At 41.1% G+C, this 19,646-nt stretch overlaps 1 protein-coding gene across 2 annotated transcripts in view; it reads left to right on the top strand.

The window, feature by feature from the left end:
* Positions 1-112: 112 nt before the first annotated feature.
* The window catches only part of TP53BP1 (tumor protein p53 binding protein 1), a 93,996-nt gene continuing 74,462 nt past the window's right edge, over positions 113-19,646 (top strand). Inside the window, exons 1-2 of one of the 2 annotated variants that reach the window (XM_070775518.1) lie at positions 113-441; positions 2,083-2,230. The gene's annotated coding sequence lies outside the window, so the exon portion shown is untranslated. The remainder of the gene's footprint in view (positions 442-2,082; positions 2,231-19,646) is intronic. The other variant, XM_070775519.1, reaches the window with a different exon arrangement.

Below are 19,646 nucleotides of genomic sequence, written 5' to 3'. Positions count from 1 at the left end.
GGGGGCGGGTACCGAGGTGCGGGTTGGCTTTCTCCCTCCGTCATCACTTGTTTTCCAGAGGGAGCTGATACTCGGGCTAGAGTAGGGGTGGGGGCTCTGCGGGCCGGGTGGAGGGGCGAGTCTCTTGCCTCCGCGCCAGAAGAAGCTTCTAGGTAGTCTTTCCCGGATAAGTGCTGTCTGGCAGTTCCGCAGCCTCGCCCGTACTGAGGGGAGCCATCTTGTCCCTCTCTGCTTCTGAGTTTGGTGTATCCTTCAGTCGGTGTGTCTGTATTATCATTGTTTGGAGGTTTTTTGTTTTTTTCCTCCCTCCTGTCACTGCCTGCCAGGGTCCTAGATTCCGTCCTCGGTTTTTCTGTCCTCATTGCCCCAGGCCCTGGGTGTGCTCTGGAAGGCTGTGCAGTATCAGGACGGACAGAATGACCTTCCGGCCCTGAGTCCCTGGTGAGTTGTTATTCCGAAGATAGTGGTTGGCTTGTCTCCATCTCTACTGAGTGCAATGAGCTCAGACTGCAGCAAGGGGGGTTTGAGTAAAACCCAGAAGAGTCCTTCCCAACTACTTGTGACACAGTGAATTGGGTAACCTTGGGAGACAATGGTATTACTTCCCCCAGGGAATTCTCAAAACAGAAGGGACAATGTTTGAACAAGGAAAGAGATTGGCCCTTCCAAAAAAAAGAACCAAAACCAGAGGATGTACTAAGGAGGCTGGCACTGTTTTATGATTGCCTGGAACATCCTGTGACAGTGGTGTGGTGCTAAAAGCCTAATCCACACTCCCACCCCCTCCTTTCCTCAGCCTGTCCCCACCACCTACTCTGCACTCCTGTATCTTCTTTTACCCAGGATACTGAGTCATTCTGTATGTGTATCACACGGAGAAGAGCTTGCCTTCTGCCCTAGGACTCCAGCAGTACTTTTGTGGCTTCCCTATGCCATACACTTTCCGGATGGTACAGGGAAGAAAGGAGCACAGTGCCTGATTCAGCACGGCTGTCTGTGAGCCACCTTCTGATTCACCTCCTCTCTGGAGGCCTTGAGGAGGGTTGGACAGTGTCTGCATTTTAAGTACCTCACAGTAGCCCTGGTTCTTATCATGGAGCATTTGTTTAGCAAAACATCCATTCTGCAATTTGGATATGGCCCTATCTGAAACTAACATAGTGTTATATGTCAGTTACACCTCAAATTAAAAAAAAAACATGGACAGGGCCCTGAAAATCCTTTGTGTAACAGAAATAATACAGTGGTATGTAAAATGGTGGGGATGCCTCACCCTATTTGACACATGAGACAGTGCTGTGCTCTACCCACCCGCCCCCCATTTGCAAATCTCAGTCTGGCAAAGAGCACAAATGGATGTGTAAGCCTCCCCTTTTCTGCAATCAGAAAAGAGTGCCACATGGAGGCAGAGCCAGAATAGGTTGTAGGGAGAGGAAGGGGACAGTTACCATAGCAACTGTAGAGCTGAGGCCTTTAACTAGCACAGGGCCTCAGTATAACGGTCATCTGCAGTTAAGCACAGGCTCTGCTTTCATCAATTTTGACAAAGAGATTAGACAATAGATCTGAATTCTGTAAAGAAGGACCGCACACTGATCAGATGATAGGGGCAGCAATTCAGGCCTGTGATGTCAGGCCCTGCTAGAATTGGCTTTTTTATTAATTAGAGCTGCAAATACAGACTGGTAAAGGAAAGTTAAACTGTTAGTCACTCAGTTGTGTCCTGACCCCATAGACTATAGCCCACCAGGCTCCTCTGTCCATAGGATTTTCCAGGCAAGAATACTGGAGTGGGTTGCCATGTCCTTCTCCAGGGGATCTTCCCGACCCAGGGATCAAACTCAGGTCTCCTTTATTGCAGGTGGATTCTTTACTGTCTGAACCACCAGGGAAGTCCCTAAATACAGACTGTGATGGGACTAAAAAAAACCTGGAATGTTAGTATTTATGTGCCAGAATTCTGCAACTGCAGACAGAAAACAGATTGCCTATATGTACAAGGCATAGAAATTGGATAAAAATTTTAAAGAAATAGATTTATATATGAATTGCAAAGTATTTAAAACCCTATTTTGTGTTTAGGAATAGTTTGCTGTGGCAGGAGCATTCAAAGACCCATCCAACTGAGAACCTATGATATACGTGATTGTGAAGCATGTTCAGTAGTGTGTGATGGTTATAGAGCCTGCTGTAGTGTTTCATTTAACTGTTTACCCCTCAAACTGACCAGGTATGATCTTTTGGAAATTCTGCTATTCTATAGTTTCTTCCACATTTCTTGTCATATAGCATTGGCAAATATAGTGGTTACAATCTGTGCTTTCCAAACTATTTGTGATGAAGGATCCTTGAATTGTGGAAGGGGTCTCTAAGGATCTATCACTGAAAAAGGAAGTTAGGGTAGATATCAAAGGAAGACACTATTACAGGCTCTTTGCTTGGGTATGCATGGGAGTGGGCGCAAGGCAAAAGGTATTACAGATTGTAAATGGTTTGAAAGGTAATTGTAGCCTTGGCCAAGTTTAAGCCATTTAAGGGATTCTCAGCGCCCAGACCTTTGTCAGTTCATAATATATAGTGATAAATACGCAACAGGTAAATTATACACATACTTAACAAAGTAGGAGGGGCATTTCTATGTTTTTTTTGGAAATAATTTCATTTTTGGTATTTAAATTATTAAAGTTATCCTCATGAGAAAATGAGAAATTTATTGGAATGAACTACTCTCATCTAGAATTGTGTATGTGTGAGAGAGGAAGGCACCATCGTCCTTTGTATACTTAGGGTCTCCATAGGACTTAGGCTAGCTCTGATAATTCGTAAAGAAAATGTACTGGCTCCTCCCTGCTAGTCCAGTGAATGTCAGTTTTCTGGGGAATCTCAGCTCATTTGGCAGAATTCCAGCTGGCTGTGCTGGATTGCATGGTCTTATCAACCAAGATATACAAAAGGAGCTGTATGCAGCTCACATTCCTACCCTGTACTCAGTTGTGCCTATTAAAGCATTCTTTACAAAGAGAGAGGTGTGTTGAATTACAGGATTGCTGTGTCAGAAGCTTATCCTTGGCTTTTGGGGAGAATACTAGGATCGTAATATACACCAGCAACCATAGGGTCACCTCTTCGCATGGTTTATCTGCAAAGGCACCGAGTGAAATAACCTCTAATGAGGCACTGAGTAAAATAATCTCTAAGAAGTTTGAGATGGGGAAGAAGTCTGCATTTATTACTACTCTATCTTGCACACAGAAGAAGCCCACAATAAACATTTGTTGCATAATTGTCCTAATTATAATTTGTTCACTAAGTAATGGGAAGATCAGGGCACTGGGTTTCCCCTCCCTGTGCAGAGCGTTGAAACGGACAATGAAGAAACTTTTTCTTCCCTCGCTCTCCACACTCTTCTCTTAAAGAAAATCATTTCCAAAAGTAAAAAAGAAATATTTATGGATATTATTTTCAATTTTCTGTTTGATTAGTGTCTGAAATGAAAGTTAGTGTTTGGCTGTGGTCTCTGACAACCACCTTTTCCTTTAGTCTGAATGAAGTTGCTCTTACTATAGGAATCTCTAAGGATTTTCATGTGATGATGAAGAGGATGGTGGTAAAAAGGCGCAAAATGTAATACTTAGTTTTGAGGCCATGCCTGTGTGTGAATTAAATTTTGCATCATTTTTTCAAGATTTCATATAATAGAGTCACTTTCCTTCAAGGAGTACTTACTTGGATTGCAGAAATATTGTTACCTTTACAACATTCAGTTCAGTACAGTTCAGTTGCTCAGTTGTGTCCAACTCTGCGACTCCACAGACTGCAGCACACCAGGCCTCCCTGTCCATCACCAACTCCTGGAGTTTACTCAAAACTCACGTCCATTGAGTTGGTCATGCCACCCAACCATCTCATCCTCTGTCATCCCCTTCTCTTCCCACCTTCAGTCTTTCCCAGCATCTGGGTCTTTTCAAATGAGTCAGTTCTTCACATCAGATGGCCAAAGTATTGGAGATTCAGCTTCAGCATCATTCCTTCCAATGAATATTCAAGACTGATTTCCTTTAGGATGGACTGTTGGATCTTGCAGTCCAAGGGACTCTCAAGAGTCTTCTCTGACACCACAGTTCAAAAGCATCAGTTCTTCAGTGCTCAGCTTTCTTTATAGTTCAACTCTCATATCCATACATGACTACTAGAAAAACCATAGCTTTGACTAGATGGACCTTTGTTGGCAAAGTAATGTCTCTGCTTTTTAATATGCTGCCTAGATTGGTCACTTTCACTAGATCGGTCATAACTTTTCTTCCAAGGAGCAAGCGTCTTTTAATTTCATGGCTGCAGTCACCATCTGCAGTGATTTTGGAGCCCACCAAAATAAAGTCTTTCACTGTTTCCCCATCTATTTGCCATGAAGTGATGGTACCAGTTGCCATGATCTTAGTTTTCTGGATGTTAAGTTTTAAGCCAACTTTTTCACTCTCGTCTTCCACTTTCATCAAGAGGCTCTTTAGTTCTTTTCTTTCTGCCATAAGGGTGGTGTCATCTGCATATTTGAGGTTATTGATATTTCTCCTGCCAATGTTGATGCCAGCTTGTGCTTCACCCAGCCCAGCATTTCTCATGATGTACTTGGTATATAAGTTAACTCAGAAATAGTTTGTCTTCTCATCAGTTCTCTTTCCTTTTTTTTTTTTTTTGGTAGTACTGGGTCTTTGTTGCTGCACTTGGGCTTTCTCTAGTTGGTGTGAACAGGGGCTACTCTTCATTGCAGTGGGTGGGCTTCTCACTGCGGTGGCTTCAGTAGTTGTGGCTCACGGCCTCTAGGCCTGTGAGCTCAGTAGTTGTGCAACACAGGCTTAGTTGCCCTGTGGCATGTGGTATCTTCCCAGACCAGGGATTTAACCCATGTCCTTTGCACTGGCAGGCAGATTCTTAACCTATACGCCACCAGGGAATTCCTTATCCCTTCTTGATCCTTCATCATATGTGTTTACTTCCTTTTCTAACAATACTTCCTCCAAATACCTTGCATTAACCCCTTCATTTAGTCAGTCTGAACCACTTGCCTTTCCCTCAGTCATTCTTACACTTTCTGTTCAGGTTGTCTCTTTTCCCCTCGGAATGCCCAGAATTCATTTTTAAGTCATTCATTCAGTGATGTGTATTGAGCACTTACTGTGTGCCAGCAAAAGAAACACAGAGGTCCCTGCTCTTGTGGAGCTTATGTTCTAGTGGGGAGGGACAGATAAAAAATAATAGATGGGTATATAGTATGTCAGAACGTGATTAGTACTGTGGCAAAAAAGAAATCATCATGATAAGGGTGACTGAGAATGCTGGAGCAGGGTGTGGTGATGGGGAAGAGTGGTGAAGCAGCAGGAAAGGCTGCAATTTGAAAGGGGCTGGTTAGGGTGGGCCTTATTAAGATGAGACTAGAGCAGACTTAAAGGAAGCAAGGGGTTTTGGTCATTTGGCTATGTGGTAGAGAGTCTTGTAGGCTGAGAAGATAGCCAATTCAAAGTCCCTAAGTAGCAGTATGCCTGGTACATTCAAGGCATAGCTGGAGCCCACTGTGCCTGGAGCAGAGGAGTGAAAGAGAAATAGGAGATGAGATTGGTAATAATAGAGGCCAGATCACGTAGGGCCTTGTTGGCATTGTTAGTTACTATTAGGTTTTTACTCTGAGTGAAATAGGAAACATATGCAGGCTTTTTTTTTTTTTTTAAGCTGTGCTGGGTCTTCGTTGCTGTGCACCCGTGTTCTCTAGTTCCCACAAGCAACGACTTGTGGGGGCTACTCTAGTTGTGGTGCTTCTCTTGTTGCAGAGCATGGGCTTTGGGCAGAGTCATTGTGGCACACGGGCTTAACTGCCTGGCTGCGTGTGGTGTCTTCCTAGAGCAGGGGTTGAACCAGTGTTCCCTGAATTGGCAGGTAGATTCTTAACCACTGGACCACCAGGGAAGTCCTATATGCAGGCATTTAAACAGAGGAGTGATATCATTTGACAGATTTTTACAGTATCACTTTGGCTGCTGTACTGAGAATAGACTGTAAAGGTTGGAAGGTTTAAAGTGGGAAACCACTCTCTTCATGACCAGTACTGGTCTTTGATCACCCCAGGACCTTTGACACCTAGGGGTCTGAGGGGCCCTGGTTAAAAATAATAAAGTGGGAAACCAGGCAAGCAACTTGCAGTAACCTGGATGAGCAGGGATGTAGCTCAGATCAGAGCAGGGTCAGTGGAGATGGTGGGATGCTAGACACACAGTATTTCAAAGCTAGAGCCAATCTGATTTCCTGCCTTATCAAATGGGGAGTGAGAGAGAAAAGGTAAATAGCGACTCCAAAGATAAACCAAAAACTTAAAAAAATTACCTCTAGGAGGAAAGAGAAACAGATTGTAAGGCAGCCAAGGATGGAAAGTAGATTTTTAAAATTTATCTTATTTTGTAAATTTGACATTAGAATCATATAAATGTTTTACAGAAGTATAAAACAAAATTAAATCAAAATGACCAATCTGACAAATAACCTATTCCAGAATATATTTTTTAAAAATCTACAAATCAGCCCAGAAAAGACAAAAGTTCAACCCAGCTATAAAATGGACAAGGAATTTGAATGGATTTTCACAAGAGATGGTACACAAATGACCAATAAATATAGGAAAAACCATTTAACATCATTAGTCCCAAAGAAATGCAAATTAAAACCACAGTGGGCAGTCCCCTTGTGGCCCAGTGATTAGGTTTCAGGCTTTCCTTGGATTCAATACCTGATTGGGGAACTGAGATCCCACAAGCCTTGTGGCATGACAAAATATATACATATATACATATATATACATACCTACAGTGTAACATTACTTATTCACAAAATGGCAATAATTAAAAACCCAATAACACCAAATGTTAGAAAGGATGTAGAACTCTCATATATGGCTAATAGTAGTATAAAATGTTATAATTTCTTTATAAAAAGTATTTGGAGCTTTTTATAAATCTAAACCTTTATAACTTAGAAATTCCACTCCTAAGCATTTACCCCAGAAAAATGAACACATATATGTTCACAAAGAGATTCATTTTTCATAGCAACTTTATTCATAACAGCCATAACCTGGAAACAACACAACCATCAATTAAAAAATGGATAAACAAATTGTGTTACCTTCATGCAATAGAATACTACTCAGCTATAAAAAGAAACTACAAGTATACACAACATAGATGAAAAATAAAAAATACATTATGTTGAAACAAAAGAAACAAAACACAAGAATGTTGTGTTGGTCTCCTGAGAAGTAGATACCAAGATGTGGTTAGATGTGCAAGAGATTTATTAGGGGAGTATATTGGTTATCTTGGCTTCCCTAGTGGCTCAGTGATAAAGACTCCGCCTGTCATGCAGGAGACACAGGTTCAGTTCTCCAGGGGTTGGGAAAACCCACTGGAGAAGGAAATGGCAACCTACTCCAGTATTCTTGCCTGGGAAATACCATGGACAGAGGAGCCTAGTGGGCTACAGTCCATGGCACGGCAAAAGAGTCGGACAGGATTGAGTGACTAAAACAACAATATTGGTTATCTATTGTTTTGAAACAGATTACTCTAAAATTCAGCAGCCTAAAATAACAAATACATATTATCTAACATAGTTTCTTTTTTTTTAAGATGATTTATTTATTTTTGACTGCACTGGGTCTTTGTTGCTGCCTGCATGTTTCCTCTCTAGTTGCAGTGAGCAGGGGAGAGGTGGGAGCAGTCTACTTTTTATCGCTGTGCCCGGATTTCTGATTGCAGTGACTTCTCTTGTTGCAGAGCACAGGATCTAGAGCACAGGCTCAGTAGTTGCGGCACACGGGCTTAGTTGTTCCGCAGCATGTGGGGTCTTCTGGGACCAGGGGTCGAACTTGTGTCCCCTGCATTGGCAGGTGGATTCTTAACCACTAGACCACCAAGGTAGCGCTCACACAGTCTTTAAGGATCTGAAAATTGAGGAGCAAATTAGGTGAGTGGTTTTGGCTTAGGATTGTAGTCCTACAACCATGAGGTTGTAGTCAAGATGTCAAAATGGGGTTACAGTAATCTGAAGGCTTGACTGAGACTGGATGATCTGCTTCCAAGATGGCTCATTCAAATGGCTATTTGAAACCTCAACTCCTCACCATGTAGGACTCTCCATTGGTCTACTTGAGTATTCTCATAACATGGAAGCTGTCTTCTCCCAAAGCCAGAAAGTAAGGAGGGAGCTACAATGCCTTTTAATGACAGTGTTTGAAGTTAGGTATCATCATTTCTGCCTTGTTTTATTTTATTTATATACAGAAGCAAGTCACTGAGTCTAGTCCATTCTCAAGAGGAAGGAAATTGACTCTACCTTTTGAAGGATGTGTCAATGAATTTGTGGATATATTTTAAATCACCACATGGACAGACCAGTGGAAGGCACAGAGAGCCTCAGACCCAGATACAGGTCTGACATCTGTGGAAGAAGAGAGGAAAAGAATGAGGATTGGAAATGAAGAGTTTTGTCCTGCAGCATAGGTTCAAGAAAGGTTTGGTCAGGCTGATGAAGAGTCTTCAAGTCAAAATTCCTGTTGGAAGAATCTTTTTAATCACAGGATTAGGCCTGCCTTTGTAGCCCTGCTCTTCTCTGGCATTGGCTGGGATCAGCCTAAGGAAGTGTGGCTTTGGTGCAAATGTGGGAGTAGATCCAGAGTGGCAGCAGGTGGGTTCATCATCAAATATACTCTCTGAAAGAAGATTTCAGTAGTGCATATTCATGGTCACTATGAGTACATACTGCAAGAATAAGTTTTTGTGAAGTTGTACAATGGGCAAAGCTTATCTACAGTGATAGAAGGCAAATAAGTGTTTCCTGATGCTGGGGAGGGGATGGGAATTGATTGCAAAGGGGACACAAGGAAACTTCTGGGGTGATGAAAATGTTCTGTACTTGATTATCATAGTGGTTATACACGTATATATACATTTGTTGAGCTCATCAAACTCTACACTTAAAACAGGTACACTTTGTTGAACACAAATAATATATAAAATTTACTGAAAAACACAGTGAGATACCACTTCACATTACCAATTCCAAACATTAGTGAGAATGCGCAGCACCTGAAACTCTGATATGTTGTTAGTGGGAGTATAAAATTATACAACCATTTTGGAAAGCTGTTTGTCATTTCTCTCTTAAAAGTTAAAGAATTGCTGTTTCTTTAACTGCAACAGTTCCACTCCTGGGTATCAGCCCAAGAGAAATGAAAATGTATGTTCCCAAAAAGACTTCTTTATGAACATTCATAGGAGCTTTATTTATAATGGTCCAAATGACCCAAAGATCCATCAACAGGCAAATTGATAAATTGTGGAACATGTATACAACAGAATACTGCAGAGCGGATTTGTGCAACAACACATGAATCTCAAACATGGTGTATTGAGCAAAGAAGATGCATGCAAAAGAGCACATACTGTATGATTGTTTGATGAGTCTCTCAGTCGTGTCCGACTCTTTGCAACCCCATGGACTCTAGCCTGCTAGGTATCTCCTCTGTCCATGGGGATTCTTCAAGCAAGAATATTGGAGTGGGTTGCCATGCCCTCCTCCAGGGAATCTTCCCAACCCAGGGATTGAACCCAGGTCTTCCAATCTGCAGGCGGATTCGTTACAGTCTGAGCCACCAGGGAAGCCCTTCCCTGTATGATTCAGTTCAGTTCAGTTCAGTTCAGTCGCTCAGTCGTGTCTGACTCTTTGCGACCCCATGAATTGCAGCATGCCAGGCTTCCCTGTCTATCACCAACTCCCGGAGTTCACTCAAACTCATGTCCATCGAGTCGGTGATGCCATCCAGCCATCTCATCCTCTGTCGTCCCCTTCTCCTCCTGCCCCCAATCCCTCCCAGCATCAGAGTCTTTTCCAATGAGTCAACTCTTCGCATGAGGTGGCCAAACTACTGGAGTTTCAGCTTTAGCATCAGTCCTTTCAAAGAACACCCAGGACTGATGTCCTTTAGAATGGACTGGTTGGATCTCCGTGGAGTCCAAGGGACTCTCAAGAGTCTTCTCCAACACCACAGTTCAAAAGCATCAATTCTTCGGCACTCAGCTTTCTTCACAGTCCAACTCTCACGTCCACACATGACCACTGGAAAAACCATAGCCTTGACTAGACAGACCTTTGTTGGCAAAGTAATGTCTCTGCTTTCGAATATGCTATCTAGGTTGGTCATAACTTTCCTTCCAAGGAGTAAGGATCTTTTAATTTCATGGCTGCAGTCACCATCTGCAGTGATTTTTGGAGCCCAAAAAAATAAAGTCAGACACTGCACTGTTTCCCCATCTATTCCCCATGAAGTGATGGGACCAGATGCCATGATCTTCGTTTTTCTGAACGTTGAGCTTTAAGCCAACTTTTTCTCTCTCCACTTTTACTTTCATCAAGAAGCTTTTGAGTTCCTCTTCACTTTCTGCCATGAGGGTGGTGTCATCTGCATATCTGAGGTTATTGATATTTCTACTGGCAATCTTGATTCCAGCTTGTGCTTCTTCCAGTCCAGCGTTTCTCATGATGTACTCTGCATAGAAGTTAAATAAGCAGGGTGACAATATACAGCCTTCACGTACTCCTTTTCCTATTTGGAACCAGTCTGTTGTTCCATGTCCAGTTCTAACTGTTGCTTCCTGACCTGCATATAGGTTTCTCAAGAGGCAGGTCAGGTGGTCTGGTATTCCTATCTCTTTCAGAATTTTCCACAGTTTATTGTGATCCACACAGTCAAAGGCTTTGGCATAGTCAATAAAGCAGAAGTAGGTGTTTTTCTGGAACGCTCTTGATTTTTCCATGATCCAGCGGATGTCGGCAATTTCATCTCTGGTTCCTCTGCCTTTTCTAAAACCAGCTTGAACATCAGGAAGTTCACGGTTCACGTATTGCTGAAGCCTGGCTTGGAGAATTTTGAGCATTACTTTACTAGCATGTGAGATGAGTGCAATTGTGCGGTAGTTTGAGCATTCTTTGGCATTGCCTTTCTTTGGGATTGGAATGAAAACGGACCTTTTCCAGTCCTGTGGCCACTGGTGAGTTTTCCAAATTTGCTGGCATATTGAGTGCAGCACTTTCACAGCATCATCTTTCAGGATTTGAAATAGCTCCACTGGAATTCCATCACCTCCACTAGCTTTGTTCGTAGTGATGCTTTCTAAGGCCCACTTGACATCACAGTCGGTGATCATATCATCGTGATTATCTGGGTCATGAAGATCTTTTTTGTACAGTTCTTCTGTGTATTCTTGCCATCTCTTCTTAATATCTTCTTCTTCTGTTAGGTCCATACCATTTCTGTCCTTTATCGAGCCCATCTTTGCATGAAATGTTCCCTTGGTATCTCTAATTTTCTTGAAGAGATCTCTAGTCTTTCCCATTCTGTTGTTTTCCTCTATTTCTTTCCATTGATCACTGAGGAAGGCTTTCTTATCTCTTCTTGGTATTCTTTGGAACTCTGCATTCAGATGCTTATATCTTTCCTTTTCTCCTTTGCTTTTCTCTTCTCTTCTTTTCACAGCTATTTGTAAGGCCTCCCTAGCCAGCCATTTTACTTTTTTGCATTTCTTTTCTATGGGGATGGTCTTGATCCCTGTCTCCTGTACAATGTCACCAACCTCCGTCCATAGTTCATCAGGTACTCATTCTATCAGATCTAGTCCCTTAAATTTATTTCTCATTTCCACTGTATAATCATAGGGATTTGATTTAGGTCATACCTGAATGGTCTAGTGGTTTTCCCTACTTCCTTCAATTTAAGTTGAATTTGGCATGATCTGAGCCACAGTCAGCTCCTGGTCTTGTTTTTGTTGACTGTATGGAGCTTCTCCATCTTTGGCTGCAAAGAATATAATCAGTCTGATTTCGGTGTTGACCATCTGGTGATGTCCATGTGTAGAGTCTTCTCTTGTGTTGTTGCAAGAGGATGTTTGCTATGACCAGTATGATTACCTTTATGTAAAATTGTTGAGCAGGTGAAACTAATACAGAGTGATAGAAAATCTTGATTGGTATGTAAGTTTAATAGATATGTATGTTTATCAAAACACATCAAATTATACAACTAAGAGCTTTGCAAAAACAAAGAGCTTTGCATTTCACTGTATTTAAATTTTACCTCAATAAAAAAATAAAGAAGTCACTAAAAATAAAAATCAAAGTGAAATAAATTAACCTCTGTATTAAATTGGTGGAATTGTTTCAGATGACTTTAAAATATGGTAGTTTAACTGCATGTTTTTTCAAAAATTTTTATTGTGGTAAAATACACGTAGAATTTACTATTTTAATCATTTTAATTGTATAGTTCAGTGATATTAAATATGTTCATTATGTTGTGGAACTATCACCATCATCCATCTCCATCAGTTCAGTTCAGTTCAGTTGCTCAGTTGTGTCCGACTCTTTGTGACCCCATGAATCGCAGCACACCAGGCCTCCCTGTCCATCACCAACTCAGTCTGAGTTCACTCAGACTCGAGTCCATCGAGTCAGTGATGCCATCCAGCCATGTAATCCGTAGCCCCACCTTTTTTTTAAACCTACAGTAGTCAGTAGTCCCAGGTGGTCTCCCATCCATATGTTAACCAGATCCAACCCTGCTTAGATTCTGAGATCAGATGAGATCAGGCACACTCAAGAGAGTATGGCCATAGCCTCCATACTTCTTTTTATCTTGTAAAACTGAAACTCAATATACTCATTAAATAAGAACTCCCAATTCTCCTCCATACCCACTAGTCCCTAGTAACCACCGTTTGGCTTTCTGTGTCTCTGATTTTGACTATTCTAAATGCCTTGTATAAGTGGAATCACACAGTATTTTGTTTTTTTGTGTGTGTGACTGTCTTATGTGACTTAGTATAATGTCCTCAGGATTCATCCATGTTGTAGCATATATCTTAAGTATACATTTTTATGGGATGTACCCTAAGGAAAGAAAGAAACTGCAAAAAATGTTAAACTGTTATTATTAGTGATCTTGTTAGTAATAATATTGGGAGTTTTTTGGAAACAGTTTTATATATGTAATTGAATAAAATAAATTGTGCTAATGTTATTAGGAATCAAGTTGTTGATTATGCTAAAAAGAGATATAGAATAAAACAAGTTGGATAAAAGCCCTGAAACCCTAAGATTTAGTTAGATAAAGCCAAACAATGATCAACTCAGTAGCAGTAAGTATTCCAACTGTCTAAATTGTAGTCTTTAAATACCATTTACTACTAAATGAACCAAGGCTTCTCAGAGAAACATCTGATTCTAGATCTGTGGCAGGAAATAAACAAGATGAACCTGGAACATCTTGTTATACCAGAAAGCAACAAAGCCATCCAAGAGTGCTAAAGTCATGTCAAAAGAACTTTGGAGCTAATCTGAGACGACTTCCATGGTCCAAAGATGGGACAGTGTGTATTTCAAAATGAACAATAATTGCAGTGGTTTGAAGCACACCAAATGTGTTAAAACCCACAGGTCATAGTGATACTAAAAACAAAACTCTCTTAAGTAATCTTTGGGGTATGCTGGACAACCTCATTATTTAGAGAACTATTCTGTATTACATGGAGGACCTCAACTTACTATTTTGAAAACTAGTAAATCGAAAGAAACGTTTGTCCTGCTTTTCTCTGAAGTGAAGTGAGTTGCTCAGCCATGTCCGACTCTTTGTGACCCTGTGGACTATACAGTCCATGGAATTCTCCAGGCCAAAATACTGGAGTAGGTAGCCTTTCCCTTCTCCAGGGGATCTTCCCAACCCAGGGATTGAACCCAGGTCTCCCGCATTGCGGGCAGATTCTTTACCAGCTGAGTCATGCCACAAGGGAAGCAGCTGAGCTACAAGGGAAGCCCAAGAATACTGGAGCAGGTAGCCTATCCTTTTTCCAGGGGATCTTCCTGATCCAGGAATTAAACTGGAGTCTCCTGCATTGCAGGTGGATTCTTTTATCAACTAAGCTATGAGGGAAGCCCTGCCTTTCCCTCACTAATCAAATACTTGACTATTCTAAATGTTCAAATACTTGACTATTCTATAAGTTCTTATTTATAGAAGAATTCTACCTAATAGATGAAAGTAGTATGTTAATATTAGAATATCACTTTTTTTACAGCCCCTAGTGAAATAATTCATCTTGGTTATAATTATCAATGACTGCTAAAATATCAAGTAAAAAGGTGGTAATATTTGAACCCAATGGTCAATTGTAACAGAACAAAAATACATTAAACCAAATGTTACTAATATATACTTCTTGATGAGATGCAGTAGGAAGTTTATGATACCAATTATTCTTGCCAAAAAAAGGAACATAAATATGAACAAGCATACCTCTCTGTCCCATTTATAAAAAATAAAAAATAAAATACTGTAAATGACATCACAGGGATGTAATAAGAAAAATCCACAAAGTTGGAAATTTTACAGAACAAATGATGTGGTTTCATCAACAAATAAATTGCAGGAAATAAGAAAGAGAAAAACTTAAAGATTAAAAGAGGCCTAAGGTAGTGTCAGTTTTCTTTCCAATCCCAAAGAAAGGCAATGCCAAAGAATGCTCAAACTACCGCACAACTGCACTCATCTCACATGCTAGTAAAGTAATGCTCAAAATTCTCCAAGCCAGGCTTCAGCAATACGTGAACCGTGAACTTCCTAATGTTCAAGCTGGTTTTAGAAAAGGCAGAGGAACCAGAGATCAAATTGCCAACATCCGCTGGATCATGGAAAAAGCAAGAGAGTTCCAGAAAAACATCTATTTCTGCTTTATTGACTGTGCCAAAGCCTTTGACTGTGTGGATCACAATGAACTGTGGAAAATTCTGAAAGAGATGGGAATACCAGACCACCTGATCTGCCTCTTGAGAAATCTGTATGCAGGTCAGGAAGCAACAGTTAGAACTGGACATGGAACAACAGACTGGTTCCAAATAGGAAAAGGAGTATGTCAAGGCTGTATATTGTCACCCTGCTTATTTAACTTCTATGCAGAGTACATCATGAGAAACGCTGGACTGGAAGAAGCACAAGCTGGAATCAAGATTGCAGGCAGAAATATCAATAACCTCAGATATGCAGATGACACCACCCTTATGGGAGAAAGTGAAGAGGAACTAAAAAGCCTCTTGATGAAAGTAAAAGTGGAGAGAGAAAAAGTTGGCTTAAAGCTCAACATTCAGAAAACGAAGATCATGGCATCTGGTCCCATCACTTCATGGGAAATAGATGGGGAAACAGTGGAAACAGTGTCTGACTTTATTTTTTTGGGCTCCAAAATCACTGCAGATGGTGACTGCAGCCATGAAATTAAAAGACGCTTACTCCTTGGAAGGAAAGTTATGACCAACCTAGATAGCATATTCAAAAGCAGAGACATTCCTTTGTCAACAAAGGTTCGTCTAGTCAAGGCTATGGTTTTTCCTGTGGTCATGTATGGCTGTGAGAGTTGGACTGTGAAGAAGGCTGAGCGCCGAAGAATTGATGCTTTTGAACTGTGGTGTTGGAGAAGACTCTTGAGAGTCCCTTGGACTGCAAGGAGATCCAACCAGTCCATTCTAAAGGAGATCAGCCCTGAGATTTCTTTGGAAGGAATGATGCTAAAGCTGAAACTCCAGTAGTTTGGCCACCTCATGGGAAGAGTTGACTCATTGGAAAAGACTCTGATGTTGGGAGGGATTGGGGGCAGGAGGAGAAGGGGACGACAGAGGATGAGATGGCTGGATGGCATCACTGACTCGATGGACATGAGTCTGGGTAAACTCCGGGAGTTGGTGATGGACAGGGAGGCCTGGCGTGCTGCGATTCATGGGGTCACAAAGAGTCGGACATGACTAAGTGACTGAACTGAACTGAAGGTAGTGTCATCCAAATGCAATGCACAAATCTTGTTTGGAACTGTAAAATTATGAACAATTGGAGAAAGTTAAACACTGTATATTTGATAACATTACAAAGTTACTGTTAATTTTCTTTAGGTGTGTTAATTGTTATGTTTAAAAGATTCTCTGTAACACACATATAAATATTTATGCATGAAATTTTATGATATCTGGGATTTTCTTATAAATGATCATTTGGGCATAAGTGGGTGGAGATATAGTTGAAAAGATTGGGCATTTATTGCTGGAGAGGGCGTGGAGAAAAGGGAACCGTCCTACACTGTTGGTGGAAATGTAAAGTGTCGAAGCCACTATGAAAAACAGTGTGGAGTTTCCTCAAAAAACTAAAAATAGAGTTGCCATATGATCCTGCAGTCTCACTCCTGGGCATATATCTGCACAAAACTGGAATTCAGAAAGACACGTGCACCTCAGTGTTCACTGCTGCACTATTTACAATAGTAAAGACATGGAAGCAACCCAAATAATTCAGTTTTAAGCATGTCGAGTTTGAGATGTCAGTTGGAATCTAAATGGAGATATTGAATAGGCTGTTAGGTGTAGGTTCAGGATTTGAGAAAGAGGTCTAGGCTGGAGATATAAACTTGGGAGTCATTGCTATATAAATGGTAGTTACAGTATGAGACTGGATGAGATAAAGCAAGGAGGGAGAGTAAACAGAGCTTGTGTGTGTGTGCTGAGTCGCTTCAGTCATGTCTGACTCTGCAACCCCATGGACCATAGCCTGCCAGGCTCCTAGAATACAGTAAATACTCACTAAATATTCATTATAACCACATGACTAAAATTCTTTCTTTTGAGTTTTCCCTCCTATGCATTCCTATCGGAGAAGGCAATGGCACCCCACTCCAGTACTCTTGCCTGGAAAATCCCATGAACGGAGGAGCCTGGTGGGCTGCAGTCCATGGGGTCGCTAGGAGTCGGACACAACTGAGTGACTTCACTTTCACTTTTCACTTTCATGCATTGGAGAAGGAAATGGCAAGCCACTCCAGTGTTCTTGCCTGGAGAATCCCAGGGACGGGGGAGGCTGGTGGGCTGCTATCTCTGGGGTGACACAGAGTCGGACACGACTGAAGTGACTTAGCAGCAGCAGCAGCAGCATGCATTCCTACAGCACTTTTATTGTGTCTTATAGTTATTGAGCTCTTTAGGATAAGACAACATTTAGCATTCTTCCATTTTGGGGCTTCAGTTTTTGCTACAGTGACTTAATTTTGAAAATAGTTAATTTCTTTGGGCTTCCCTGGTGGCTCAGATGGTAAAGAATCTGCCTGCAATGTGAGAGACCTGGGTTCAATCCCTGGGTTGGAAAGATGCCCTGGAGGAGGGCATGGCAACCCACTCCAGTGTTCTTGCCTGGGAAATCTCATGAACAGAGACTATTTCCTGGGCTCCTCTGTCCATGGCGGTTCTCCAGGCAAGAATACTGAAGTGGGTTGCCATGGCCTCCTCCAGGGATCTTCCCAACCCAGGGATTGAACCCAGTTCTCCCGCATTGCAGGCAGATTCTTCACTGTCTGAGCCACCAGGGGAGCCTAGTTTCCATCTATCATTATAGAGTTGACCCTCTTAGCCACTTTGTCTTCACCCAATCCCTTCCCCTGTGATGACCACTATTCTGTTCTCTGTATTCACGTGTTTGTTTGATTTGTTCATTTGTTCACTTATTTTTTATTTGTCCCACATATGACTAAAATCATATGATATTTGTCTTTCTCCATCTGACTTACTTCATTTATCATAATACCCTCAAGGTCTATCCATGTTGTCATAAATGGCAAGATTGCATTTTTTCTTTAATGGCTGAGTAGTATTGCATTCTCTCTCTCTGTCTACCTCACTTTTTTTTTTAAATTATCCATCCATCCGTTGTTAGTTTGCATTTAGGTTACAGGATGAGAGAAGGGAATCAGCAACACCATCAAACATGATAGAGACCAAAGCTAATGAGGTGACTTGACAAGAAAATTTCAGAATCAGTTGTTCACAGTTTTAGAGTAACTGCTTTGTTCCAGGCACTAGATTTGTGGGGATTAAACCCAGATTGTAAAGGATTATGGAGTTATAAGTATGGAGAAAGTGGAGATTGGAGGGAAAGGAGAGAGGAAAAGTCCAGAGCTTGATAGAAGAGTAGAGGGGAGGTGCTTCCAGGATGTGGTGATTTGAATATTTCTATAAGGAGAGGGAATAAGCCAGAGAAGGGAGCATGGCAAGCCCTGTCAGTGTTCAAATAGGCGAGGATTCTATTTCGTTCCCCCCTCATCCCACAGCTTCTTGTTTCCCACAGCTACCTCTCTGTTTCCAGGTAAGCAGCTTCTGGTGGAATTAAGCAGTTTGGGTTAAACATTTGAAAAGGTGGAAGGAAGGAAATTGCAGCTAATTCTGAAGTCACAATTGTGCTTAATATTGTGTGTTTGAGAGACTCAGGCCAGTAAGAGGGCCTACAGCTAACTGGTCAGCGGGAAAATTAGCAACCTGAAAGAGGTGGCTGCCTTGGTGGGAGTCTGCTAACATGCCTTCAGGGCATCATCTGTACTTGGGTGTGGCAAAGTTGGAGTTCTGGAAAAGTTTGAAAAGTGGCTTAAAATGAACAAGGACGATAAAATGTGATACATACCTACAATAGAATATTATTCAGGCTTAATAAGGAAGGAAATTCTAACACCTGCTATTAAAATTACAACATGGATATACATTGAGGATATTTTGCTGAGTGAAATAAGACAGAAAAAGACAAATATTGTATGATTCCATTTGTATGAGGTACCTAGAGTAGTCAGATTCATAGAGACAGAAAGTAGAATGGTGGTTGCCAAGAGCTGAAGGGAGAGGGGAAGGGGGAAATAAGTGTTGGATGGATAAGAGTTTCAGTTTGGGAGGCTAAATACATCAGTGTACTTAATGTCACTAAACTGTACCTTTAAAAGTGGTTAAAGTGGTAAATTTCATGCTATGCATATTTTACCACAATTAAAAAGATAAATAGCCATGTGGTAAAATATTAACAACATGTGAATCTAGGTGAAAGGGTTTCTGAGAGATCATTATACTGTTGTTTTTCAATTATACTCTTTTTGTAACTTTTCTGCTGGTCTAAACTTAAAAAAAAATCTTCCTTAAAATTAACAGGAGGACTTTCTGTAGAGATGATACAGACCAGTTAAGATTGCTTCCACTGCAGGGGTTGCAGGGCCCTACTGGAGAATCCCAGGGACGGGGAAGCCTGGTGGGCTGCCGTCTATGGGGTCACACAGAGTCGGACACGACTGAAGTGACTTAGCATAGCATAGCATAGCACTAAGCATATCAGCCTGGTGTTAAGAAGTTAATATATCAGAGGCAATTATTGACTACTTTAGGCAATTTGCTTTCACATTTTGATCATCACCTCTTTATTGACTTAATTTCTTCATAAGAGTGGGAAGTTGACAACTTTTCATTTTTCTCCATATTATTTTTCTCTTGATATTATTTTAATTATTATGAATTTCTAGGACACTAGGGACACCCATATTTATACTCAAAAATACATTCTAAAATGAGAAAGTTTTTTGTCAACTCTTTTGCCATTCCTCTGTTAAGTGTTCCTCCTCAATCATGTATATATAAATGAGACATATATAAAATATATATATATGTAAATCAGATATATAAAACCTCTGAGGTTAGACTGGGTTCTCACAGATTGT

Source organism: Bos indicus, chromosome 21, assembly GCF_029378745.1.
Source record: "Bos indicus isolate NIAB-ARS_2022 breed Sahiwal x Tharparkar chromosome 21, NIAB-ARS_B.indTharparkar_mat_pri_1.0, whole genome shotgun sequence".
Taxonomy (NCBI): domain Eukaryota; kingdom Metazoa; phylum Chordata; class Mammalia; order Artiodactyla; family Bovidae; genus Bos; species Bos indicus.
This window is presented reverse-complemented; position numbering and strand designations above follow the sequence as displayed.